The sequence below is a fragment of the Triticum urartu genome, chromosome 3A (assembly GCF_056163025.1).
Source record: "Triticum urartu cultivar PI428250 chromosome 3A, HENAU_Tu73, whole genome shotgun sequence".
Taxonomy (NCBI): Eukaryota; Viridiplantae; Streptophyta; class Magnoliopsida; order Poales; family Poaceae; genus Triticum; species Triticum urartu.
In genome coordinates, this window is record NC_141875.1 from 154,883,845 (window position 1) to 154,910,992 (window position 27,148).

Genomic DNA, 27,148 nt, shown 5'->3' on the forward strand with positions numbered 1-27,148 from the left:
ATGAGCACATAGAGTGTACTTCCTGTGAAATATATCATTGCTCCTGACAGCATGGCTCACACCTGCAATGCTCCACAACCTTTAGTTCGTCAAATATTTAATTCTAAATCTGATAATTACAGTTCGGCAGATGAGGTTTCTCGCGTCTCGTATGCTGACTTACCAGACCAAATCTCATCGAGCTCTTCCACATTCTGTGCAAGCATGTACTCATCATCGTCGACGAACTCCAAATTATGCCAGCAAACCAGCGGTTTGCCTTTCTTGACTCATCCTCCTAAATGTGAGCAGCAACAATTTTTAGCAGCGCAATCATCGTTCTCTGCTCTGTTATTTGCTGCTCATCCCAGCAATGGTGGTCAAGGTGATGATGAACATTCATGTGATCTCAAGGACTTCCTTAACCTATGTGGAAACGCTTCTAACACTAGCTTCCACCGAGGAGGCAATGCCCTGGCTTTTAGTGAGCAGCTAGAGTTTTAGTTCTTATCTGAACAACTTGGCATTACTATCACGAACAACAAGGAGAGCCTTCGGTTAGATGTGAGTACCTTTAGTTCCATGGTTGATCCTTCAATTAACAACATTATCTGAGTATTTCTTCAACTATTTTTTCGCACACGAACATGTCAAGTGTACCCCGAGGCCAGGGGTGATGCACCACAGCTCATGTCGAAGGAGTCTCAACGGAAGCGCGATTTGCAAGACAACCGGAGAGAACTTTTGAGGACCCAAAACCCCACACTCCTGGGAGGGACCCCGTCGGGGAGTGCGGTGGCTATGGGCTTCCCTAAGTCGGTCAAGCCACCCCTAGAGCTTTGGGATTCGCAGCTCTCCAACACGAAGAATGACGAAGATCGAGAAGCAAAAATGGGGGAGGAACAAAGTGTAGATGAAAAAGTAGTAGATGTGTTTTTTGCGATTGTGTGATGTACAATCGGCCGTCACCTCTCATCTATTTATGAGGCGGCTAGACTTTCTGTACAAGAAAAGGACTAAAAATTCCGTCCAAAACATCAAAAACCCTAACCTAACTGGGACAGGAATCTTTGGCAATTTTCTGGATCAACTCGCTCTCACCGATTGGTTTGCTTCGGTCCCACCGAGTGAACGTGGCCAACTCTCTGTAACTTTCTGTAATTTCCCGGATCAACATGGTCTCACTGATTGGTTTGCTTCGGTCCCACCGAGTGAACATTGCCAACTCTCTGGTAATTTACCGGACCAACTCGGTCTCACCGATCAAATCAACTCAGTCGGTCCGAAATGACTCTGCAACTTTTGTTTTGAGTTTATTTTGCCTCCACAGGTTGCATACCACCTTGTATTAAGATGATTTTTATATCAAAATCAACCGCTTCGATGAGACGCACAACTTTCGTGTTGAAACATTTTCCATTAGAGGCCATATTAATTGAGTTTCATGCCATTCTTTAATCTGGTGTCAACATGAGCATCTCTGAACTTGTCGTAACTATTGCATCCGAGCTCCGCTTTAGACCATCTTCATATCCATCTCGATCTTCTTAAAGAGGGCCATCCAGAGTGACCTCCAATCCTAAGTTTGAATTAGTCTTTATATAGCCTAAGCTAATTTTATGACTGTGCCACTTTTAAGCGTCAACGCATCACTACTAGGGAAAACCTTATACATAGAATCTTAGCAGCAGCGCGGCACAAAAAGAGGCTCTACTGCTAATTAGCAGTAGCGAGGATAAGGAAACCACGCTACTGGCGTAAATTTAGCAATAGCGCGTGTTGTCGAAACCGTGCTGCTACAAAAATCCACCGACAGTACCCACCAACCTAAGTTTACCAGCAGCGCGGTGTCATGATGCACGCTACTGCTAATGAAGTAGTAGCGCCGCGCATTTTAGTCACGTCGATGCTGCTAATTTTGAAATTGTCCACACGGTTGGCCTGTTTAGCAGTAGCGTGTGTTCGGAAAGCGCGCTGCTGCTACATCCTTAGCAGTAGCGCGCTTTGCCACCCGCGCTACTGCTAAGGCGCACTATACCCCACCACCTTTCCCCACCCATCCTCCCCTCCCCCATCTCCTCTCCTCCCTTTCCCCTACCTCACACATCCTCCCTCTCTCACTCTTCTTCTTCCTCAAGACTTCTCCCCCCATTACTCTCCCTCTTCTACCTACCTTTCTCTCTCTTCATTACTCCTAGCTAACTACACACCTCCATTAATGCATTTCCTTTATCTTTTTCCTTCCCACTCCACTAGTTGAAGTTGTCTCCTCCCAAATTAGCTAGCTAGGTAGATATAGCATTTAGTCAAGTGACCTATTTGCCTCCTAATTAGATCTATCTTTGTCAAGAAGAGCTTTGTGCACTTTTGATCTCCCTAGCTACATCATCATCTCCATCGTGCATGTGCTCGATCTCGAGATAGCTAGGTGATTAAAATTTCATGCTTTTAAAAAATGGAAATATGTGTATGTGTGTGTGATATGATAATTGGGCAATATGATGGAAATTGTGTGTGTGGCATGAGTTGACGCCAAATTGTGCTTTTGAGTTGCCTATGTTTTGCCGAAATGTTGATTTATTCTGATTCGGCGAATTTCGGGCAAACTCTAGATCTATATATGTCCTATTTTTAGGGAAGGTCATGCCGAATTTTTGTATGACTTTGATGCATGCACGCATTTTTATAATCAATTTGTTTATTATTACCGTGCAGACGTTCATGATGGTTAGTGGAATGATGGTGGACAGGTGGTTGCGGTCGGCGGTGCAGGACATGAAAGAAAATAACCAGACAGAGGTTTTATGTCCGTGTCGAAAATGCAAAGGAATAGTTTGGCTCGACCCCTATGACGATGGTCGTGTCGAAGCGCACCTGCTCATGACTGGTTTCATGGATGGCTATACTCGGTGGATAATTAAAGATGAGGATGACGATGTTGAGGACGCCGACGGGGCAGGCAATGACGACACGGGGCAAGACGAAGAGATGATCAATAATGGCGGCGGAGAAGAGGCCGAACATGGAAGCGGCGAAGGGGCCGGACATGGTGCAGGAGAAGGGGCCGGACATGGCGGCGGAGAGAACGACATGGACTCCACGCAACAGAGTTTGTCGGTACTAAGTTCAATCATGCGGGACCCTCATGTTCAAGCACTGCTTCGCAAGGAGACGAGTACTGAGAGAGCTGCTTCTAGAGAGGGGGCTAAGATGGAGCAACTGGTGGTAGACTCGAACACTCCATTGTATGATGGTTGCAATCCTGAGGTGACCCGCTTGAGTTTCACGCTCCAACTCCTGAAGACGAAGGCTAAAAACAAATGGACCGACACTAGCCTCGATGAGCATCTCAAGTACCTAAAGGATGTTCTTCCCGCGGGGAATCTATGTCCTACTAGTGTTGATGTGGCCAAGAAGATTGTGTGCCCTCTTGATCTGCCGCATGTTAGATACCATGCATGCATCAAAGATTGCATAATTTATCGGAAGGAGCACGCGGAAAAAACAAGTTTTCCAGTGTGCAATGCTTCTCGATAGAAGAAGGCCGGGAAGAAATGTCCCCAGAAAGTTGTATGGTACTTACCGATCACTCCCCGTCTCTAGCGGTATTTTGTAGATCCCAAGGAACCAAAGCTAACGTGCTGGCACGCGGAGAGGAAGAAGCCTGACGATGGAGATGATCCGAAGCTGAGACATGTGAAGGATGGAAGCCAGTGGAGAGCGTTGAACATCTTCTATCGGTATTTCGGATGTGATGCAAGGAACATCGTGCTCGGCGCATGTACCGATGGCATGAATCCGTTTGGCAACCAGAACACCAACCATAGCACATGGCCCGTGTTTGTATGGATGTACAACCTCCCCCCTGGTTGTGCATGAAGTTAAAGTACATTCACATGAGCATGCTTATTCAAGGGACGAAACAACCAGGAAATAATATTAATTTGTATCTGGGGCTACTTCAAGAGGAGTTAGACACGTTATGGATAACACTGGCCAAGACATGGGACGCCAGCAAAGGCGAGTATTTCTACATGAGAGCCGCGCTGATCACGACGGTGCATGACTATCTCGGTTATGGATATGTCGCAGGCTAGGTGTGCCATGGATATTGCGGATGCATGTGGTGCATGGATGATATGACGTCTCAGCAGCTAACATCAAGGAAAGATGGCGGGTCTGGAAAAATCGTGTACATGGGGCATCGAAGATGGCTCGAACAGGATGACCCGTGGAGAAACCATGGAGCTCTATTCAATGGTCACGCTGAGCATCGAGGACCTCCACGTAAGTGGGGCGGTGCCGAAATCGATGAGCTGTTGAAAAACTGGAAGGAGTGCCCCACGCTGGGAAAGACAATGAAAAAGGCGCCGGAGCCGCTGCTGAAGGTATGGAAGACGAGGTCTGTGTTCTGGGACTTGGAGTACTGGAACAAACTCGATACTCCTCATTGCCTTGATCAAATGCATATATTTAAGAATGTCCTTGAGAGCTTGCTCGCGACACTAATGAACATGCCGGATAAGACCAAGGATGGGCCGAAGGCAAGAAAAGACTTGCAAGATTTCAAAATCAGGGAAGATCTGCACATGTCGTCCCGTAAAATGTTGGACGAGACAGAGACAGAGACATAGGCACGGGAGAAGAAGGGCAAAAAAAAGAAAGAGGATTATTGCCCCCCTTCACCTTAAGTCAGGCTGAGATCGGTCAATTCTTTAAGTGCCTTACTGGAGTCAAAGTTAGTTTCGGTTACTGTGGCAAGATAAGTAGATATCTAGACACGGACAAGAAAAGGTTCAGCGGGATGAAGTCCCATGACTGTCATGTGATGATGACGCAGATACTACATGTTGCCCTTAGAGGGATAATGGACAAGCACGTCCGTGACACGCTTATTGGTCTCTGCAACTTTTTCGACATCATCTCTCGAAAGTCAATTAGTCTGAAGCAGCTCCAAAGGCTACAGGAAGAGATTTTTGTGATACTGAATGAGCTGGAGATGTACTTGTCGCCCGCGTTCTTTGACGTGATGGTGCATCTATGTGTCCATATTGTGGACGACATAATATACATGGGGCCGTCATTTCTGCACAACATGATGCAGTTTGAGAGGATGAATGGGATCATCAAAGGATTCGTTCGTAACATGTCCCGTCCGGATGGAAGCATCGTCCAGGGCTATCTGACACAAGAGTGCATATATTTCTGCGAGAATTTTCTATATGGCGCAGACCTGCAGCCTCCTGGTGTTAGTGTTGGTTTGCCCATTAACAAGCATGACGGGAGGCTCGAAGGAGAAGGTCACTCCAAGGGTCGCAGGGAACTGCACGTGGCATACTTAGATCAATGCAGCGACTTTGACAGAGCAAACTTGGTAGTGCCACAACACCTAGACGAGGTAGATCCTTTCATGGCACTGCACAAAGAAATTATCACAAAGAAGTATCGTGATCGGGGGGTATGCAAGACGAACGCCGAAGTTACTAGAGAGCACAACTCCACTTTCCTGCATTGGTCCAAAAAGCATATTATTGCTAATCCCCCGGAGGAGGGCTCTAAGGACGGATTGCTCATATACGCCTTAGCACATGGCCCCTCGCCCAACCTCATAACCTATCAGGCATACGATATCAACAGATACACATTCTACAGGAGGCCAAAGATATGGATAGTGATGATCAGAACTCAGGGGTGACGATGGAATGCATGACCAGCAGCGACAACGGCGCAACTGAAAGATTTTACGGAAGGGTCGAGGAGATCTGGGAGCTTGACTACTCTACACTGCACAACATGACGATGTTCCGTGTCAGATGGGCTAAGAATGTCGAAAGAGAAAACCGGTATTTCACTACCATGACTATACCCGACACCAAGAGTGCTACTGTCAGGACCCCGATTCCAAGTCACATCGATCTAGCCGGTAACACCTCATATCACTTTGCGGCCTCACGCACGGTATCCCACGGGTGTCGCCTTACCATGGCCCGAGACCGTTTGCGCCTTTTGGCTCACGTATATGATAGTGTCGCTAGCATCCATATGACAGAAAACCCGGGCCGACATGGCTAGTCGTGAACCCAAAGCGGCACAGACCTATGGAGACAGGCATACATGAATCACATCGAGCATGTCGGTCATCAGCGAGTGTTTCCGGGTTGTAGCACTGGGCTAACAGGACTTCGGGGAACCCGAGCTGTAGCAGGCTAGGCAGGACTCCGGATATCATCGCGTGACATTTCCCCGAAGGGACAGACATAGGAACGAAGTGAAACACATGTCGGCCAGTCAAGTGTCCTGAGCAGTAGTGCTGGGCTAGCAGGACTCTGGTGAACCGGGCTGTAGCGGACTACTATGGCTCGAGGAACACTAGACTATATTTCCCCATAAGAAAGGCTGCCAAGGATAAACAACTAGATTGTCGGATCCCACTCATACCAAGCATTTCAATCATACACACAATATGCCCGATATGAGTACATACAACATGGCATCACAACAAAACTCTACAACTCAAGTACTTTATTTAAAGGCTCCAGAGAGCCATACATAACATGTTCATACAGATAGGGGTCACATGACCCGACACTCAAGTCATACAAACATACAAGCACATGCGGAAGCAACTAGTCTGAGTACAGACTCTAGAAAGTAAGAAGGCTTCTCGAAGCCTGTCTATCTACGTAAGGCCCTCCATGGCCAGGATCACCACCTGGGTGGCTAGTCACTCATCGACGTCAAGGTCTACGTAGAACCCATCGGAGTGGGCGGTGTCGACTGAAACAGTAATTAAGCAAACATGAGTACAAAGGTACTCAGCAAGTCTTACATCAGAACCTACTATACATGCTTATTCCCAAGAAGGTGGTGGGGTTAATGCAGCAAGCCAGCTTTGACTCTTGGCTAAGCTATCCTACGGAACTTCTCTAGTAAAATAGTTTTTGCACACGAGTCCACTACTCACCAACACAATACTCCACCGTGGATCCTCCCTCGTCATCCTACGAGAGGGCCATCCTCGATACTCACACTTATCTTGAGTCTTTTAGTAGTGTCCATTAATTTGTCTATGAACTGTATATGCAACCAAGTAGTCCTTTACCGCGGACGCGGCTATTCGAATAGTTTTATACCCTGCAGGGGTGTACTTCGTCACACATGTTTCCACCACTTAGCGTCTGCACACGACATGTGCTCGGCAGACTTCAAGTGAAAACCGACGTGGGTGTAGACCACGACCTGACTAACCTCACAAGTCTCTAGTCCAGGTTTATCGCCTATTCAGGTTCCATCCACAAGGAAATCCGGCCGGGGTGTCCTCAACGGCCCCAAACGATGTGAACAGGGTTCCCGAGACACCAAACGGGTGACTCGGTACACCGTGCCACGGTGTATCTACCGCAACATAGCCCACCCCTAGGGTCAGCGCTACGCACGGCCGCCAACACATGTCCTACAAACACCAGAAACTAGTTGCAACTCCTGGAGAGAGGAGGGGTCAGTAAGTTGAGCGGGGTCATATTTCAGGGCCCAATGTGTGGTAGTAGCTGAATCTTAAATCACGCATACAGATCTCAGTTCTTAGGGACGGTCTCAATGAAACAACCCACCATGTACTCCTACATGGCCTCTCATCGATACCTTTACCCAAAACATGTTCAACACCTCCCTCACATTACCGACATAAGCATTTCACTCTAGCCCATCACCCAGATGAACCAGACCTGACACAACTCTAAGCATAGCAGGCATAGCAAGGTAGGAATTACATACATGGCTCAATCAACTCCTACACATGCTAGTGGGTTTCATCTAGTTACTGTGGCAATGACAGGTCATGCAGAGGATAAGGGTTCAACTACCATAGCACACAGCAGTTTGAATCGCGTTGTCTTAATGCAGTAAACAAGAGCAGAAGCGAGAGCATGGGTTTGTATCGGAATGATCAATGGTTGCTTGCCTGATGGAGTGGTAGTGGGATACTGCCCTTCAGTTGGATACTCGTGGATACCCTCGGAGGCAGAACCTACCACGAAGAACACATCGGAACACAATCAACACATGACGATATGCAACAATATGATGCATGCTATGACATGGCAATATGATTGTGTCTTGGCCTAATGCAAGTTATAACAGAAAGGAATGAACTCATTTGAATCAAAGATTCAAATATTAGCTCATTAAACATGGCATTTATAGTGCATTACCTTATTCTGCTTAAACAACAAAGTAAACTTGTTTTGTCATGCATGAAACCATTACAGATGGATAGATTGAATTTTTCTGATAATTTTTCATATATAAATTATTTCATTTGGAGTTACGGTTGAATTTCTATGAATTTTTGAAGTTTGAACTATTTTCTGGAATTTCCTGTATAAAAATAATTCCAGTAAATCAATTACTGCGTCAGCAATGCGTCAGGGTGACGTCAGGGTCAACGGAGACGTCCAGGTCAAACCTGACTGGTGGGTCCCGCGTGTCAGTAGTTAATTAAACTAACTAATTTTAGTTAACAACTAATCTGGATAATTAGCAAGGGGGCCCACTTGTCATTGACTCAGGGGAGTCAACTGGGCCCACCCAGTCCACGTCAGTGGTCAAATCCGCCGGTCAACAGGGCTAATCCCGCCGGCGTTGAGTCACGGGCGAGGCCGAGACGGCGGGGGGCTTCGGAAAACGCCCTCAGGCGACCAAATCGACAGCGGAGACCACCCGTGCGAAGCCCAGGCTCTCGCGCATCCAATGGAGCAAGTGTGAGGAGCTGGGATGGAGCGAGCTCGCCGGAATCGAGCTCGTGGCGGCGGCCGGAGTTCGGGCGGAGAGGGAAAAGGGGCTACGATGCACGGCAAGGCTAGGAAGTGCGTGCGTTAGGCTCCTGGGGTCGCACTAAATGCGGTGGTGTGCTCGGACGCGTGCTTGCACGGCCGTAGCCACGATGGCGACATGGCTGGCGGCGAGGAGCTCTCGGGTGCGGTGGAAACGGCGGCTACAGGGGCCAAACGAGCACGGGAGCTAGGGGGAAAGGAAGAGGAGCTCACAGCGGAGTCGGAGAGGGGGTCAGCAGGCTCGGGGACGGGCTGGAGACGGGGTGCGGTCGCCAGCGATCTCGGATGCCCGAGGTTGAAGACGAGGGCGAAGGCGGCATTGCAGGGCTTCCGGCGAAGCGTGGCTCAGTGGGGAGGACGACGGAGTCGAGGCGGAGCTAATCGGCTCGTCGGAGGGGCGAGGGAGTGGCTATGGTGGCAACTACGGCGATCGGCGGCGAGGTACGCGCTCGGCCGTCGCGGGAGAGAGAGAGACGAGGGGGAGAGTGAGCGAGGATGAGAGGGAGATGTGGGGGTCGCGTGGCGTCCTCTGGGCGTCTCCCGGCGTCGGCAGAAGCAGGAGGTGGCCGGCGCGTGGCCGGCGTGCGGCGAGCACGCGCCCCTGCCTCCTGGCGCGAGGTAGGGGGTGACTGGCCGAGCCAGTAGGCTGGGCCGAGCCAGGTAAGGCCCAGGTGGGCTTCTTTCTCCTTTTTTTTGATTTAGTTTCTGTTTTCTATTAAACTGCAACTGTTTAGCTTTATTTAAAATACTACAACATTTCCAAAAATCCTGAAAATAAATGTGGCCTCTGTTTAGATTATTTCCAACAGGAAACATTTACTCCCAGAATTATTTGAGCATTTAAATTATTTTATAGCATTTAAATGCCCAAATTCAAATACTTATGATTTAATTCAATGACCTTCTGTTGACCTAGAAAATTGTGCACCAATTTTGCCAGAGGTTCTAACCTAAGACAAACAGGGTGAACATTTGGAGGGGCATTTCAGGTTCATTGAAATTATTTTTAGTAAACCCTAGTTGATTTCAAAAGGGGTGCTGGGGGTTCTGCCTTCCCCATTTCAAGTTTCTGATGAAAGTAAACATGATGCACACTCTAATGCATGGACTAGCTAAGGTGTGACAGCTACCGTGAACGCTATCGCAAAAAACGAGCCATGGGTACACGCTAAGCACGTGACACAATGCTTCTTCATAACCGACCTGTGCAATCTCAGCCGTGTTGTCATGAGGAGAGGCAAAAGGAACATCATTGGAATGGATGGAGTCGCCAACGAGGAAGACTACGATCAGTATGGCAACCCAATGAGGGAAGATGACGATGATGATGAAGTATATGTCAAAAGAAGAATCAATACTACATTACCTAAGAAAAATCGTACTCCATGGAAAAGGCAAAGTCACAGTGAGGGACTCAATTATTCTTCAACGAACAAGAAGGGAAAGAAGCTGACTCAAAAATGAAAACATCAACGCTGAGGAACTGTATGCTATCGGTCAAATGATGTAATACATACATACATATATATATATGTTCCTACTTTTTATACACACTTAGCCATTATTATGCATGTGTCCAATGATGTAATATATATATATATATGTTCCTATTTTTATACATATTTAACCGTCAAATGATGCAATATATATATCGCCTTCCCTTCATTCACTGCTCTCGGAAAAAAAGTGAGAGAAAATAAAGGAAAAGAAATAGGGAAACTGGTTATAGAAGTAGTGCATTACTAAAAAAGAGGTACAGCTAGTCAAGGTAGCAGTAGCGGTTTCTGTATAAAACCGCTATAGCTGCCTTTAATAGTAGTAGCGTGTTTGCTCTAAATGCGCTACTGCTACGTCCACTTAACCCAAAATCCTCACTCTCTCTGCTTCATCCCGCCTCTTCCCCCCCCCCCAAATCCCCACTCTCTCTTCCCTCGCCACGCCCCGGCACTTGCCCCCGACCCCGGCCTCGGCTCCGACCCCGGCCCTCGCTCCCGACCCCAGCGCTCGGCCCCACCCCGACCCCGGCCTCGGCTCCGACCCCGGCGCTCGTCCCCGACCCCGTCGCGCGACGCCTCCCTCCTCTGCTTCCTGTCCTCGCAACCTCGGACGTCGTCGGGCCTGCCTCCTCGCCCCTGCACCCTCTGTAACCCCCCCCCCCCCCAGCACTCCTCCTCTCTCTGCTAGCTAGGGTACTTCGGTTAATTTACTTAGGTTTTAGTTATGGCAGTAGGTTAATTAGGTTATCTATTTAGTTATGAATTTAGCTAGGTTTATTTAGTTTTGGACATGTCATATTTGGAAAATGATGATTATGTGCAGGGTAAATGATCCGAGTGGCCTATGTTACGCCGGAATGTTGATCCATTTCCATTTCGGTGAATTTCAGGCGCTCGATATGTCCTTTTTTAGCAAAGGTCATGCCAAAATTTTCCATGAATTTTGGCATGATAGATTTCTTTTTGGCAAACATAGATTTCTTTCTTATGTCATTTTTCATTTTTTTCATACTTTTTGAATTAAACGAGGAGACTTAATCATAGGAAACATGTCGAGCAACGAAGAAACTGGGCCTTCTGACCAAGATGCAGACAAGATGGATTATGAGGGTGAACAAGAGTACCTCGACTATTTGACTGCTAAGCAAGGTTTGCAGGTCGGCCTCAATGATGGTACTGATACCGACATCGACACCGACGGCGCCGGCACCGATGGCGGTGCCGAGACCGATGGCCGTGCCGAGACCGGCGGGGGAGGTACCTACGGGGAAGATACAGGTGGGGAAGGTACCGACGCCGATGCCACTACCGAAAAGAACAAGCCGACGAAGCAGAGGATACGAAAACCTAACAAACTAGGGATTGGACGACTAGTGATCACAAAGATGGCACCTGGCAAGTTTGAGACATTAGAGCCGGAAGAACCTCGCAAGTGCTATGGGAACCAAGTAGGATGCATCCTACGGGAATGCACGAGCATCAACGATGATGACTTAAGGAGTAAAGAACATTTGACGCAGTTGCTCCTGATGAAGTTGCACAAGAGATTCAAGTTCCCCAACCGGGATGATAACATAGAACAACCGTGGGATGATCCGAAGATGAAAAAGATTAACAATCACGCCATGGGCATGTTCAGCAATGATTTGGCCTCCTGGAAAGGGAGGGTGAAATGAGCTATTGAGGCTGAGGAACCCCTGTCCAAGATTCTGGAGGAAAATCCAACACTTACGGAAGAGGAGTTCGAAAAGTGCAAGGACACTTGCGCTACCGAGGCAGCCAAGGCTAAGGCTGCGAAATTCAAGAGCCTTCATCAAAGGAACACGGGGAAGCATCGCCCCGGAAGTCGTGGCTACCTCGGTAAAAGGCCCATATGTGATAAGGAGGACACGGAACGTGAAGCCGTGGGTATCCCAGACCCCTTCACGAAGTTCACCAACCCCTTGGAGCGTGACTTCATCAGGGCCCGCTACAAGTGGGACAAGGGAAAGAAGGTTTTTTACACGGACAAGATCACGAGGAAATTGATTAGACTACTGGTAATTACTCTTTTACCACCTTACATTTAGCTCCATATCTAGTCGACTACACATTCCTAAACGGTTCACGATCCTTCTACAGGAGAAGCAACACCAGCTTGTAGCCGAAAGCCCTACTTCTCCGATGAGGCCCAAGTGGGACACCCCTCTCAACCGGGCCTTGAACGAACTTAAGGGACTCCCTTTGGGCCAGCGGCCGCAATATGGTCGTGTGCATGGCGCTGGAGACGGTACCACGTGGAAGGTGTTTTACAATGAGGGCCCGGAGGCCAAGAAGCAGAAAAAGAAGTTTAGTCAGGCGGACATCGGTGCGAAGGTGAAGCTTGCGGTCGAGAAAAAAGTAGCTGAGGATGCGAAAAAAATAGCCGAGGAGAAAAATGAGTTGCTACTGCAAGCAGTCAATGCAGCTGTAACTGCCTGCAGAAATGATTTTGCTACTAACTTGGTTCCAGCTATCATCAACTGGACGAAGGAAAATCCAGACAAGACGGTACATGATTTCCCGTTGCCCAGTTTCGTCGGGAGCAACTCCATGAACAACAACACCATTGCACCATCACTTGCTCACGCAACCGGGCCTCCTCTCGCAGCCGCAACCGGGCCTCCTCTCGCAGCCGCAACCGGGCCCATCCTCAGTCTCTGGCGTGCTAGGTGGGACTTCGTCTTTGGCTGAGCTCGACACCGTCACAGTAATTACATGTCGCACCAACATGTATATATATATATAATATTCCATTTTCGTTGCCTTTCGGATGTTATACGCCACAGACATATGTGTTTGCAGGCCAAAGAAACCCCGTGCACCATACTCTACTTGATCAAAGGCCAGAAGGTGGATGTGGGAAAGGGGATGATAATGGACCCCTTGCAACCCACGTTCCACAACCAGCCGATCCCCGCTGGGCACTTCAGGGTTAGCTTGTCCAGTGTGAAATCAGGGCACGATCATTTGCCTCCTCCAGTACATCCTGTGAGAGAGGACGATGAGACCCCGCCGCGGATTGGAAACTGCAAGGGTTGGGTGCTGCTATGGCCGAAGAATCTTATTCGTCTGGAGCCGGCCGAGAGCACACCAATAACCACACATCAACAAGTATGTGCGGAGACCACCACCCCGCCTACACAATTACCAGCTCCTGTAGTGCTGGGTGAGAGCGGCGGATGACATGATGAAGGGGGTGCAATAGTACTGGCTAATGTAATTTGTCCTGTAGAACGGAGAATGGATGATGAGACGAAGGTCGACCCTATGGGTCCTCAATACAAACGTGTATGACTGTGACATAGATATGATGAGTCAACCATATGACGAATCAGGCTATCAGCATGCTAATGAGGATATGGATGATATGCCCGGGCAGGAAGGTCATAGCATGGATTGCAAAAAGTCTCTCTTCATGAAATCCTCACAGGACACGCCTGAAGATGTCGCCTCAACACAGGCTCAACTAGCCGGGCGCGAGGGCCGTACAGTACTTAGCCCGGGAACACTGGGACAGGGGTTAAGGAAGGGTCTGCAAGGTGTGCCCAAGAAAAAGGAGAGGAAGAGATCGGGGAAGATAGCTGCCTCCAAACAAGCCAGAGCACATAGCAGCCAGACGATGGATTCTGAAGTGCGTGTACCCGTGAAAGGTGCGGCCATGTTCCATCTCACGGGCGAACCGATGCTATCGCCGAAACCGCTGGAGGCACTATCAGGGGATCTCAGGAGACTGCACAACCATGTGCTGTCAACTGAGAAAAGCCTACTAGCCTCAAAGGATCCAGGATATCTGATATATGCGGCTCGTGTGCCTGAGGGGAAGTGCTACGTCGACACACGGCCCGCGGAGGTGTTCTTCCTGCGGTTTGACCATATCTTTGAAATGTTTCTGACAAGGCGGCTCGATTTTACAATCGTCCGCCTTTTTGCGCTACATATGAGCTCCGTCATGAAGAGAGTAGAAGGCTCACAAATCTCTGTGGCGGATCCGTACTACATGCACGAGTCTTTCTTGAGTCTCGGCGACCTTGAGCGTGAAACTGCTAGGGACTACCTCCAAAACTTCATGGTACAGAATAAGGACCAGGAAATTCTCCTCCTGCCTTATCATCCAAAGTAAGTCAGTTCCGGACAACCCTTTCGTACATTTCAATCATTCCTTCTCGCTCATATGGATAATAATTTTGAGGTGTCTTTTCCCCGCAGCAACGGGCGTGCCGTCCTTATCGTTCTTTACCCGCGAGTCTCCCATGCCGTGTATTTCGACCCTTCCAGAGACTGCGAGAAAAAGGACTACACCCACATAATGAATATTCTAGATGATGCTCCCCAAGGCTTCAACATTAGAGGTGGGCCATGTGCAGATCAGGAAACAAAGGAACAAGAAGATGGGTTTCGCACATAAAACTAACTTCTCCTGCATCCATGTCCCAAACCCAAGCAAGAAGGATGGATTCTACATCGTCCATCTCATTATTGAGTTCAGCATGGATCACCAAAAGCTTCGCATGACAAGCATAAATGATGATCATATCTACAAGTGGCTAGAATCTCATGGAGAAGCGGATTATAAATTTAGAGATGACTTCTTTCGCATCCAAAGGGACATTGCGACAATCATCATGAAAGAAGTCGTCAATGAGAAGGGGATCTTCCACCACGGCCCTATATCGCGAGCTGACGTCCGAACTCACATAGGCATGCAACGTCTAGACCTCACGCCGTTCAAGAAGCTAGGGTCCATCCTCGATGATACGGAAGGATGGAACTTCTAGTGATTTATGATGCCAATGATGATGATATGTGTTGGTTGAACTTGTATACTTTCTGTAGCGATGAAACTTTGTGATGTCCACGGTCCCTGCCGAACTTGCGTAACGCTACTTTGTTAGTTTGCCTACGATGACCTGAGTACCTCTACTTAATTAGTTTGTGTACTGTATGTTGCATCTAGTTGCTAACCCTTTCTTTTTTGTGTTGCTCTAGTATATTTTGTTGCATATGATTGTACATCCTCTTGATGAAGATGCATCTCTAACAGGTACCTAGTTTCTTGATGGCGAAGTGTTATGTCGTGTACGAAGGGAAGGTTCCAGGAGTGTATGACGAGTGGCATGAGTGTGAGGCGCAAGGCAGGGGGTCTCGGGTGCCAGCCATAAAGGCTTCAAAAGCAGACAAGAAGCACAAGCTAGTTACTTGAGGTTCAGGCAAGTGCGAGAGAGGACTCATGACCGCCGCCTCATGTACTGCATAGTTCCACTATCACTCATAGTGATAGCACTTCTCGCGTATATCATTGTTTAGATGGATGACGTTGTAGTTGCAAGTATTCGAGACTTGCATGTATCGCTATTTTTGAGATGATGAAGATATACCACTTTGTGTTGGATGATAATTATGATGAGACTATTTGTATGTATATTCTATGATTACATTTGTGGTCTCGCAGCGATTTGTATGTGTATGATGATGACATTTGTATGTGCTAAAGATTCGTGTATAAAGCCTGTTCAAATACAAAACAAATATGCAGAAAAAAACAAAAGATACTAAAATTAGCAGTAGCGAGTGGAGGAAAGTTAGCAGCAGCGTGACAATAGCAGTAGCGCGTTCGTCCAAAGAGCGCTAGAGCTATTAGCAGTAGCAAGCTTCCAAGCAGCACACTGCTGCTACACTTGTATAGCAATAGCGCGGGCGTGCACGCACTGCTGCTATGGGTTAGCTGTAGCGCCCTATTAGTAGCGCCGGTGCCCGCGCTACTAGTAGGCCAAAAACACGTGCTGCTGCTAGGCTTTTCCCTAGTAGTGCATCCCCCCTGTTTTTCGGCATAGCTAGCGTGCCGAAAAATAACTTGTACCAAGTTTGTTCTAAGAACGATGTCAACACTCCATCGGCTATTTATATGTTCTTAGGACGATAAATATATATATATCGGCCATGTTTATGCTAAGGGCGATAGTTATTTATCGGTCGTTGCCTATCTAGGCTTCTTGCCACACACTTGGGTGGTACTTTTTCAATATTTTCCATTGAGAGCTCGAGGTAACAATGCCCCTTGAACGGATTCCACTAAATATGAGTTTCCAGGAACTGATCTTGCATTCCTAAAAGGACCTTCCCAACATGGAGACCACTTCCCGAATTTTCTATCTTTCGAACCAATTGGTAGAATCACCTTCCACACGAGATCGCCAACTTGAAAAGTCTTCAACTTGACCTTCTTATTGGAATCTCTTGCCACCCTCGACTTATCTCCCTCTATGGCCTCCAAAGCAGCCAAACTTTTATCAATGACTTCATCAATATTATCCATCATCAAGTTATAAAATTCCACCGCCGATAAATCATTTTGTTTGGCTATTCTCAAAGCATTCAAATTCACTTCCACTGGAAAAACAGCCTCTTGACCATACACGAGCTCATATGGAGTTACCTTTGTAGCACCATGCCTTGATATTCTGTGTGCCCACAAAGCTTCAGACAGTAGCTCATGCCATCTCCTTGGATTATCCTCAATCTTCCGCTTTGATGAGCTTGATTAATATTTTATTGCTAGACTCAGCTTGTCCATTGGCTTGGGCATAATATGGAGAGCAATTGAACAACTTTATCTTATATGATTCGGCAAATTCTCTAACTTGATGTGACATAAAGGATGAACCTTGGTCCGTAGTTAATGTTTGAGGAATGTTGAATCTATGAATAATGCACTCAGTTATGAATTGAATTACCTTTGTATGTGTCATATTTTTGATTGGTATTGCTTCAGACCATTTAGTAAAATAATCAGTTGCCACCAACACGAACCGATGCCCCTTTGAAGAAGAAGGATGAATCTCTCCAATAAAGTCGAATCCCCAACCCCTAAAAGGCCACGGCTTGATAATAGGATGTAACATAGCAGCAGGAGACAATTGAATATCACCAAATTTTTGACAAGCTTCATGTCCTTTATAATACCTGAAGCAATCATTAATCATTGTCGGCCAATAAAACCCAACACGTCTCAATAACCATTTGATCTTGGGGGTCGACTGATGAGTGCCACAAATTCCTTCATGGACCTCTCCCATAGCAACTCTCGCTTGGTCCTCGTCCAAGCACTTCAAAAGAACATCATCAACCGTTCGGCGATAAAGATCATCATCTCTCATCGTATATTTGAAAGCCATACGCCGAACGGCCCTGTCCACACTTTTACTATAATCACACAAATAATCAATAATGGGTTTCCTCCAGTCTTGATTCTCTCCTGCATTAAATTTTTCGTTAGTGGCCGAAACTGTGGGCTCCAGTTCATCCTCCCCTATGTTGGCAAGACTAGACATCGGCCTTTGAGAAATATGAAACATGCCAAGATCAATATGATAGCCGGACGCTTGTTGTGCCAACTCATTTGCTCTCCAATTGTCATGTCTAGATATATGAGCAATGCTAAAATAATCCAAAGTAGAAAATATATATATATATATACATTTATCAAGATAAACATTAAGTGATTCGTCAAAACATTGAAAGACTTTACATATTTGTTGTGCTATTAATAACAAATCACCAAAAGCCTCAATATGTGTAGCACCTATGGCAAGCAACATCTCTAAGCCGAATAACAATGCTTCATATTCGGCCTGATTATTTGTGAAAAATACTCTAAGCGGCACGAGGCTTCGAAAACAGCACCATAAGGAGATATATAAACAATCCCAACACCTTGGCCATTTCTACAAACTGAACCATCAAAATATAATCTCCATGGTACTAACGAGACAAGGTTTATATCAGTATCATGCTTGTCATCAATCCGATGCTCGACAATAAAATTAGCAACAATTTGGCCTATTCATGGATTTCAGAGATTCATAAGCCAAATCAAATTCAATTAAAGCATAAGCCCACTTTCCAATTCTACCACTAAGAATTGGCCTATGCAACATGTATTTGATGACATCAGTTTGACAAGCTATAATGCAAGTACTAGACACTAGATAATGTCTCAATTTTGTGCAAGCATAATTTGTCAATAAATGTATACCTTGTCTCGGCATGCAATAAGCGTCGGCTCAAATAAGTAATAGCATGCTCCTTTCCTTCAGTCTCTTGAGTCAAAACAACACCAATAACACCCTCCTCCGCCGCAATATAAAGCCTAAAGGGCTCTTTATATTTGGGAGCTTTCAACACCGGATGAGTGCACAACTAACTTTTTATCATATCAAACGCTTCTTGCTATTTTTCCCCCAAGTAAAATTGGCATCGTTCTTTAACCAAAGGATGGGAGTGAATGCATCAACCTTTCCTGACAAATTGTCTATGAATCTCGTCAAATAATTGACTTTGCCAAGGATTTTTTGCATATCTCTCTTGCATGTTGGAGCCCCCACCTTTTGTATAGCCTCTATCTTTTTGGGTTCAATTTCTATGCCATCTTGATGAATAACGAAACCCAAAAACTTTCCAGCCGATACACCAAAGGCACACTTCAAATGATTCATCTTTAGTTCATGTTTTTTTCATTCTCTCAAAAGCTAAGCGCAAATCGGCTAGATGAGACCCAAAAGCATCCGATTTGACAACAATATCATCAATATAAACCTCAAGTATAACACCAAGTAAATCATGAAAAATTAAATTCATAGCCCTTTGATATGTGGCACCGGCATTTCTTAATCCAAAAGTCATCATTGTCCACTCAAATAAACCAAGGAAACCGGGACATCGAAAAGCTGTTTTGGACATGTTCTCTTTGGCCATAAAAATTTGATTATACCCCGCATTACCATCAAGAAAGCTAATGACCTTATGTCCAGAAGCATCATTAATAAGCATATCGGCTATTGGCATGGGATACTCATCTTTAGGTGTAGCTCTATTCAAATCTCTAAAATCAATGCACACCCTCAACTTGCCGGAGCCCTTCTTCTCTACTGGTACAATGTTAGAAATCCACTCGACATACCTGCAAGGTCTAATAAAATTAGCTTTAAGCAAACAACTGATCTCTTCCTTGATTCGGTCATACGTTTTTGGATTAAACTTTCTGGCCGACTGCTTGTACGGTCTAAAACCAGCCTTTATAGGTAACCGATGCTCCACTAACTCTCGATTTAAACCTGGCATCTCATGATATTCCCATGCAAAGAAACAAACACATTCTTTCAATAACTCGATCAACTTAACTTTATGAACGACTCTTAAATTTTCGTTTAAAAATGTCGGCCTAGGAAGTGAACCATATCCTATATCTATCTCCTCTAATGGATCGGCCAACGTAAAACCTTGTCCTAATTTATCCATATCATCTAACTCCTCCATAGATTCATACATATCGTTCTCATTGGACCGATATTCAACAAGACGCTTTTGCAACCATTCTAAATTAGAATCCATTTAAATACATCATACCTTGGAGCCGATTACCACCAACTGGCTTTAAAGAAACGGGCACGAAACCACTTTTTGTAGCGCTAAGGAAATCAAATTCCGATAAGTCGCGCCCTGTCAAGCAAATAACATTGGGATGTTGCCAATCCACCGATGCATCGGCCAAAGCAACACAAGCCAAATTGTCCGCATGAATGACCTCGACTTCATCATCAACCCATTGAATCAAAAACTAGTGTGTAGTAGATGGCACACATTGGTTTGCATGAACCCAATCGCGGCCTAATATCACATTTTAGTTACCTTGCACCTTGGCGACAAAGAATGCGGTAGCCAAAGTTTTGCTTCCCACTGTAAGCTCCACATACATTACATCTTTGGCTTCAGTTTTCTCTTTGCCTTCAAATCCATTAAGCACCATGTTGGTCTTTATTAACTCTTCATCACGCAGCCCCAATTTTTTGAAGACCGAATATGGCATAAGATTCACCACAGCACCACCATCGACAAGCATTCTAGCCATCGGCGATCCATTAATATGACCTTTAAGGAACAATGGCCTCAAGTGCGTCACTGGTGATTTTAGCCAAAACTTTTGGTTATCACTTGGCTTTGAATGGAACACTGATTTAAACTGCAATGATATGCTTATTGAAACCAGAAACAGAACTCAGATTCAGCCCTTTAAAGAATGCCTAATTGCTAGTTGTTGGACAATCTGGAAACACAGAAACAACATCATTTTGTATAACAAGGAAAGGGACTTGAGCTACTGTATTTCCTGCTTCAAGGAACATTTTGGCACCATCATGAAAAGAGTCAAACCTAGTTTAAAGGAGGGAATGCAAAGCTGGTTGGAATATTTGTAAACATTTCTTTTTTTATGCTCCCCTCCCTTGTTGTAATCCATTTGTGTATAACACCCCCCTATTAATGAAAAATAGAGTTACAGTAGGGTTTTTACCCTACTGTGTTTGCTCAAAAAAAGTGTGTCACCGGTTCTTTTGGCTTCTCGAATATAGCATTTTTAGGACCAAAATCTAGCTGAGCGACTTCCCCTTCTTCATCTATAGCACGAAATTCTGCGGGTAAGTAATACACCATATTAATATCCATACCTTCATGAACCGGTGTAGACTCATAATCAAGCATTTCATCTCCTTCCACAAGCATTTCCACTGACTCCGAAATATCTCCAAGGGAAGAGGAAGTAGTAGGCAAAGTGGACGATGTAATAGTAGCCACATCGTGCTCCGTTGGTGGTGTAGGTGTTGCTATGATCAATGCAGAAGCTGCTATGTTTTCCTTTTGCTTTGGCCTCCACACTTGTTTTGGGGTACCATGGGAAGGCTTTCATTGAATAATTTATCCCTTAGCTTATCTGCTTCTTGTTCCTCCTTCTCATGACTCCTCATGCACTGCAATCTCCTTTTTTGTGCCTTGGTCAGACCGAAAGGACACCACTTAGGCTGAGTATATTTTGGATCCCTCGACTTGGCCTTGCTTATGCTAGCTTCATGATCATTAGCCATGGGGCCTTGCTGGACCGTAGCCACATCTTTATTAGAATCAGTCGGATTATCAACAATAATTGGCTCTTTGATTATTAATTCTTTAGTGCCTATCGTAATAGTTTCAGCACTAGTATTCTTCTACTTTTGCTTGCTAGGCTCTGAAATTTCAGCACTTGATGATTTGGCATGCCACACTTGCCTACTGACCCTTTTTTGATCTTGCATTGGCCGATTGACACCATTGTTCAAACGGCCTCGTGTGGGATAAGAAAGCGTCTCATGAACGGGCCTCCTTGGTTCTGCCAACCCGGATGAAAAGCATAAGGGGGCATTAGGGCTGCCCCCATCCTCCATTGAAGTCTCCCATGTAGTATGGCGCATAAGGGGTGGCGCCATTCAGGGTCCCGGTGACCACGACCCATATGGCCTTGCATGATGCTGAAATTCTTCCCGAGGAGGTGACCTTGAGCACTTCAAATTTGATGACCGGTTAGAGCTAGAACCGGCCGCTTGACTAGTATATTTGGACAGCAACATATCAAAAGTTGGCTTGATTCTCTTGCACTGCACTTTAGCTTCATTCGTCTTCCACTTGCCAACCTCTGGACTCTTGGGCTTAATAAATTTGACATGAGTGTTTTCTTGCACTTGTGGCTGCCCCCCGAGTGTATGATTCTTGATGGTGATCTTGATTATCTCCTTGCCACCGGGTTGCTTGTCAAGCACAACTTGTCTCCCCAAGACCTTGTCGCTCTCCTTGTTTTTCTTGGGCTCACCAATGACAATATTATTCTTATTAGCTGATTCGGCTATGCTGGGCCGAATTAATATCTTCTTCCCCTCCCAATCCATGGTGTTCATTGGGAAAGGCTGCTTATCAACTTGCATCTTGGAAAATTTCAATCGTCTGTCATTAATGGCTGATTGTATCTGTCGTTGTAAAACATTACAATCATTAGTAGCATTATAAAAAGAATTATGATACTTGCAATAAGCACGCCGTTTTAGCTCTTCAAACAGCGGTAAAGTATGAGATATTCTAATAATCTTCACTTGCAATAAAGCATCAAATATTCTATCACACTTAGCAATGTTGAAAGTACATTTCATCTCTTCATCACGATTCTTATGAATCGGCTTTAAATCATTACAAGTAAATGGTTTGAAATTAGATGGCCAAACAAATTTAGTGGCATAAATATCACCTTCATCATCTGAGTGCTCACTATCATACTCAACCATATTTATCTTAGGACGATCAGTTTTATACCTATGCACCTCTTTAAGATCTTTGCTTCGGCTTTCTTGAGCCAAAGCCCTTTGTAAGACTTGGTTGATATTTAAAAACTCATAGCCTTCTAGCCTTTCTCTAATGTGAGTTCTCAAACCACTAAGCACAAGATCATCCAAATCTCTCTCGGTTATCACCAAACTATAGCACCGGTTTTTTATATCTCTAAATCTCTTGACGTAATCGGAGACTGATTCATCATGCTTTTGTCTAACAGGTGTAAGATGTGACAACTTAAGCTCATTATCGCCACTATAAAAATGATCATGAAATTTTTGTTCTAGTTGCAACCAAAAACGAATAGAACCATGTGGTAAAGAGGCAAACCATGAAAAATGTGGTACCGGTTAAAGATAAAGGAAATAAATGCACTTTCAATTCATTTAGTGAGCCTGCTTCACCCAATTATGCCAAGTATTGACTAAAACGCTCCCATGTGGTTTTTGTGCCCTCTCCATTAAACTTAACAAAATCTGGAATTTTATATCCCGGAGGGCATTGAATTGCATCAAGTTATTCTGGATATGACTTTTGGTAAATACGTTCCTTGGTAACTCAACTCCAAAATTCTCTCGGGGCATCTTAACCATCTCCTCTCTAAGATTATCTAGACCATCATCCGTAGTGGATGATGAAGCTTGTGGCATTGGTATAGGAGGAGTAGGGTTAGTAGCTACAGGTGTGAATTGTGGCAAGTATGCCGAATTGTAATTCGGCAATGATCTAACAACATTTGCACTTGTAGGTAGGGTTTGGTTTGGCGTTACCATCAAACTTGGCATACTCATGATAGGATTAATGAGTGCAGCAACAATCTAATTTGTTGGGCTAGGATAATAATTCATCGTCACAGGAGGTGCCGATGAAATAGGTAAAGTTCGATTAGAGATTTCCGCAGTAACAGGTACACCAACATTACCACTAGATGATTGAGGCATACTACTTTTAGCATTACTATTTTCCAAGAAAAATTGGTATAAAAAATTATTGCTATCAGTAATGTGACTATCAATTTCAGCCCATACCTTGGGAGAGAAGGTATTACTCATAGAGGGTTTAACCTGTTCATCATGAAGAGGAGGAAACTTGATTTCTCCAACCGGAGTGATGTTGCCTTGACGATCCTTCTTGAACTTAGCAAGGAACTCCTGCATCTCCTTCTCTTCATGCGCCTTCTTGTACTCCTCATAAGCTTGGCGATGTTCCTCCGATAACTCCTCAAAATTGGGCTTGATTATGTTATCGGCGTTGATTTTCAAGGGCTTGGGAATCTTGTCGTTGCTAGAAATGATGGATGATGATTATGATTGATTTTTGTCCACAGCGGAGTCGCCAAAAAGTGTGTTCGCACATGAACATGTCACGTGTACCCTCGACGCCGGGGGTGATGCACCATAGCTCACATCGAACAAGTCTCGTCGGAAGCGCGATTCGCAAGACAACCAGAGAGAACTTTTGAGGACCCGAAACCCCACACTCCGGGAGGGATCCCGTCAGGGAGTGCGGCGGTTATGGGCTGCCCTAAGTCGGTCAAGCCGCCCCTAGAGCCTCGGGATTACCAGCTCTCCAACACGAAGAACGACGAAGATCGAGAAGCAAAAACGGGGGAGGGACAAAACGTAGATGAAAAAGTAGTAGATGTGTTTTTTGCGATTGTGTGTTGTTCAATCGGCCGTCACCTCTCATAATTTATGAGGCGGCTGGACTTTCCGTACAAGAAATGGACTAAAAATTATGTCCAAAACATCAAAAACCCTAACCTAACTCGAACAAGAATTTTTGGCAATTTTCCGGATCAACTCGGTCTCACCGATTGGTTTGCTTCAGTTCCACCGAGTGAACGTGGCCAACTCTCTGTAACTTCCTGTAATTTCCCGGATCTACTCGGTCTCACCGAATGGTTTTCTTCGGTCCCATCGAGTGAACATTGCCAACTCTCTGGTAATTTTCCGGACCAACTCGGTCTCACCGATCAAATCAACTCGGTCGGTCCGAAATGATTGTGCAGCTTTTGTTTCTGACCTTATTTTTCCTCCACAGGTAGCATACGACCTCGGATTAAGACGATTTGTATGTCAAAATCAACCGTTTCGACGAGACGCACAACTTTCGTGTTGAAATGCTTTCGATTAGAGTCCATATTAATTGAGTTTCATGTCATTCTTTAATCTGGTGTTAACATGAGCATATCTGAACTTGTCATAATTATTGCATCCGAGCTCCGTTTTAGACCATCTTCATATCCATCTCGATCTACTTAAGAGAGCCATCCGGAGTGACCTCCAATCCTAAGTTTGAATTGGTCTTTACATATCCTAAGCTAATTTTATAATTGTGCCACTTTTGAGCGTCAACACTAACTTCTTGAGTTCACATGCGCCTTTATCATGGCTAAATTCAAATTAAATAGTCATTTTCCATATAATTCTTTCTTTCTTAGGACATATATGGCATACCGCCGCAATGCTCTCCTATTCCAGTATCGCCTTCCTCTGACCATGAGGGTCTACGCAGTGGGGGTTCTTCGGTTAAAGTCTAGTTGAGTTCATCACCATCTTCATCTCGAGCTACAACATGTAGCAAAATGAGAATGAGATGGACACTTGAGTGCTCCATGAGCATTTTGTGGATACTCTGAAAAAGCTTGGAGGATCGGATAGTAGGGTGATCACTCTGTTAAATTTTTTGGGCAATTTTTCTTGAAAATAGAACCATCGTTTAGATGCTTTGTTCCATGTACATATCTTGCAGAGGCAACTCCCAAGGGTGTGCTGAAGCTTATGAAGGTAGAAGGCTTGACAATCTTTCGTAAAGAGCCATTTGCAGGTAAATGGCCAAATATCTTTAAATGCATACTCACAAACATATCATCACATTGCGATATTATACACCACTTGTTATTTCAAAATGCAGAACTATCGACATGAGAAGTATATTGCGGAGAAAAAAGAAGGTAAGACAACTAAGGTGAAGGATATATAGATTAAGTGTAATATAATTTCTGAATATTTGACATAGTGGCAGTTGTTCTCATTCATAATCTTGTCATTCTCATGAAGTTGCTTTGAGTTGTAATTTTGTCATTCTCATGAAGTTTTCTTTGGTGAACTAATAGATTTAGACATGAAGTACATATGCGAGGACTGCGTTGAGGCATCTGACGACTCGTGCGATGAGTAGGATCATGCAGGCGGTCCTTGCAGATGTGAAGCATGTGGAAGTGCATGTTTCTAGTTTCAAGGAATCGATCAAGGGTCATCAAGTGCCGAATCGGAATAGGGCACGGGGGCGTTTGACGCTGATGGACAACTACTTTTCCCTCGATTCCCTATACAGACAATTTCGCCAGCGCTTTCAGATGCGAAAAAATGTGTTCAATCGCCTCTACAATGGCACGTCCGATCATATGATCACTACTTCATGTAGAAAAAGGATGTCATGGGAAGAATTGGATTATCTTATTACCAAAAGTGCATGACTGCATTGTGGATGCTTGCATATGGCACACCCGCGGATTCATGGGACAAGTATCTTCAGATGTCTAAGAGCACTTGCGGAGACATCATGGTCAGATTTTCCACTGTAGTGGTTGAGGTGTGCATACCTCAGTACTTGAGAGAACCAACTGTCGTAGGCACCGAAAAGCTCATGGCACCGTCGGAAGCAAGAGGATGGCCAGGTATGCTCGGATCTCTTGATTGCTTGCATAGAATATGGAAGAACTATCCAAAAGCTCTACAAGGGCAATATCAGAGTCATGTTAAGAAGTTCACCATCATTTTTGAAGCAGTTGCATCACCACACCTCTAGATTTGGCACACTTCCTTTGGCATGCCCGGGTCTCACAATGAAACAATGTGCCGCAACGGTCTCTATTGTTTACGATGTGTAATGAAGGACAAGCTCATACGTGCAACTATATTGTCAATAGGCATGACTACGACATGGGCTACTGTTTGGTTGATGGTATCTATCATTCGTGAGCGATCTTTATCAAGACCATCTCTCAGCCAGTTGGTCAGAAAAGAGCTCACTTTGCCCCAAAACAAGAAGATAGAAATGATGTGGAGAGGGCATTTGGAGTGCTAAAGGCCCGTTTTACAGTTGTTCATGGACCTGCTAACAATCGGATATGTAGACCTTATGGGAGTTGATGACATGTTGTGTGATCATGCACAACATGATTGTGGAGGATGAGGATGAAGATGCTGAGAGGTCTGGAATTTGAGAACATGGGTGATGCTATCCAATTGTCAAATTAGAATCCGGCCACGTTTGATGAGTTTGTCCAAATGCATTAACAAATTTGACATCGAGCAACTCATGAAAAGCTTAAAGAAGATTTGATTGAGCAACTGTGGTCGTGGGCACTTAAAGAGGACACCTGGAACATATGTGCTAGTTGAATTCAAGTTTGAACAGTTTTATTTTAGAACTTAGTTGAATTTGATATTTACATTCGAACTATTGTATTTTCACTTCATGAAGATTTGATATGTTATTATTTTGGGTGTTGTAGACTTAAAAAAACAAAGGTAAACGTTTAGCGGGCATGGTTGGATGGACGACTTCCATATATGTGCCCCGGACGATTCTCGACTAGTACGTAGATAAATGTAGTGTCCATTTTAAGAG

At 45.1% G+C, this 27,148-nt stretch overlaps 2 pseudogenes; both read left to right on the forward strand.

Moving 5' to 3' along the window:
• LOC125546745 (protein PHOSPHATE STARVATION RESPONSE 3-like) lies at window positions 1-25,693 on the forward strand (annotated as a pseudogene).
• LOC147979013 (uncharacterized) lies at window positions 2,701-3,858 on the forward strand (annotated as a pseudogene).
• Window positions 25,694-27,148: the final 1,455 nt, after the last annotated feature.